Consider the following 2,500-nt stretch of genomic DNA (forward strand, 5'->3'; position numbering starts at 1 on the left):
AAGAAATATGGTGTCCCTCACCTACTACAGTAAACAAACAAAAAGAAAATCCCCACCTCTTAATCACTACTAGACAGCCTCTAGACAATACACTCCTGCAAGGAACTGCAAGTGAAAGGATTGGATGCCACTTTGTTAATGGAACTTAAAGAACAGATTGTCAGGCATACCAGGATTTTCAGATGCATTTCTGAATTCACATCTGTGGGAGTTGTGGATTGTCACAGTTCATTTGCTTTTGTAAAATATCCACAATTTGCTGACAAGCAACTTCAAAAGTCCATTCATCGATTGGATGGTGGACTCTTTTCAGCATTTTTTTTTAATGTGTTCTTTTCCTACAGTAATGTAGAGCTGGTGGGAAAAAAAAATAGCGCAAGAGAGAGAGGACTGATGCAAAAATAAATATTAAAATATAAAATACTTCATACAAAGTAATCCAATGTGCCATTAGTTGTACAATATTTCAAAAAGAAAATACATGTTTATAAAGCAGAATCAGCAATATAAATACTTTTGATTACAGAACTTGTGAGCACCTTGACTCCATATGTGTTAAATCCTTTGGGAAGTGCCTTTTTTGTTTTTTTGGTTTATGTTAAAACCTTGCACAGACTCTTACAACTACAGTTTGTTTTCATTAATTATACAGGAAGTCACAGAATTACAGTGTGAGACACTTTACATCACTGAAGACTGCAGATAAAAATAATTGTAAGTACTATAATTTGTTTTAAAATTTAAGAGCCGAGTACTGTACCTCAGTCAATAGAATAGATTATATATAAAAAAAAAAAGTAGCCAGATTGCCAATGCAAAAGAATGCTTGAAACAACTAAAATTTCTTGTAGAAGGGTACAGCCAAATAAAGCTGCAGTTTCTTGTAGCATGCCAAAAATGGGACCTTGATGAAGACCTACACAGTGCATAATTTCCTTTAAGTTCCCTTAAGCAGTCTTGTGTTATAAGTACAATTAAAAGTCCATCAGTATCCCAAGTACTTGTGCATTATCTACCCTGCCACACTTCGCTAATACGTCTTATCGTTTAGGATGTTAATACTGTTCAGTGTAAAGACAGTCTTTCTGAGGTAGACTGTTCAGGTTCAAGGACAAGTCTTTTTCTTACGAAATGCATGACATTCAAAAAAAGACAACAAATAAATACTACATGTACAATATGTAGCAATGAGGTAGCAATGGTTTTAAAGAACAAAGGTCTGAATACACATCTGATGAAAAAAATATTTTTTAAAAAGCAAATGAAAAGTTTCTAGCGACTGTATATAAATCACAAGTACAAACAACAACAAAACAGAAAATAGAAAAAAAAAAAACTCCACGAAGTTTAGGTTTGGAAATAATCTTTTGCTTCTTTTTTTCTATTATAAGACAACAAGAAGGAATGAATTTGCTCCCAACCTTGGTGTAGTACAGAAGCATTTTATAAATATTTAACATTCTATAGGACTGATTCATATATTCTCACACAACTCTGTGGCAAGGCTGACCCACACTGCCGACATTCTACATATCACTGAGACAGGGAGGTGAAATTTTCCTGCTTTCAGTCTAATTGTCTTTGACAATTGCAGTGCCTAGTGCTACACTGCTTGTGTTGTATTTAAAAACAGGGGAAAGAGTAGAGACTTGTTCATTAAAGATGCAGTATCCCTGGTTCACAAAAATGCATCTGGCAGGTTCAAAATCGAATGTCAACCAAAGGTCTTTGCAGAGTATGAGCTTCAGTTCATGTATTGGTTAGTCACCAGTACAGCTGGGTTTTTTGTTTTGTTTTGTTTTTTGAATTTTGAAATACTAATACCGCCATGGCTATGAATGTGCTTCACATAATTCTGCAGGCAATTAAACAAAAAGAAAGTGTTTACTTCTCAAAGGAAAGAGACAAAAATATTACTTGGACTTGGTGTGTATGTACATATAAATATTATATACACATAGGCACACATACAAGATGAAAGGGAGTTAGTGCTGTAAATAGCATATATGTTAGCTTGCAGATCTGATGATGAAAAACCAACGGACATAGCTTATACATTTTGGAGTTGACTCTTCTCTCCTGGGTGAAACTCCAGTGAAGTCATTGGGGTTATACCCATTTCACACTGGTGTAAGTGAAAGGAGAATTTTAGAAGTTTATTTCAGTGGCCTCATTTTACGATGACATGTATCCTTCAATTTTATACAATATACTCTAGCTGATGATACACTGGTTAAGAGGAAACACATGGGCTTATACCTAAAGCTGTATGTATTTTCAGACAGTAGAAACACATGGGCTTATACCTAAAGCTGTATGTACTTTCAGATAGTGGAAACCCTGTATGGATTCCAAAGTTTGCTTTTGAATGTAAATATACTGAAGTTTACAAAACAACGATTGGAATGATTTGGAGTTTTACACAACATTATTTTCTTCTGAAAACTGAATAGCAACGTCCTATGCAAGCCCATGTAAAATGACCTTGTACTATTTTACA

At 34.5% G+C, this 2,500-nt stretch overlaps 1 protein-coding gene across 1 annotated transcript in view; it reads right to left on the reverse strand.

The window, feature by feature from the left end:
• The window catches only part of FIGN (fidgetin, microtubule severing factor), a 118,005-nt gene that overhangs the window by 835 nt on the left and 114,670 nt on the right, over positions 1 to 2,500 (reverse strand). Inside the window, exon 3 of the mRNA XM_073305647.2 lies at positions 1 to 2,500. This exon is cut by the window's left edge and continues 835 nt beyond it; it is cut by the window's right edge and continues 6,349 nt beyond it. The gene's annotated coding sequence lies outside the window, so the exon portion shown is untranslated.

Source organism: Lepidochelys kempii, chromosome 11 (assembly GCF_965140285.1).
Source record: "Lepidochelys kempii isolate rLepKem1 chromosome 11, rLepKem1.hap1, whole genome shotgun sequence".
Taxonomy (NCBI): Eukaryota; Metazoa; Chordata; order Testudines; family Cheloniidae; genus Lepidochelys; species Lepidochelys kempii.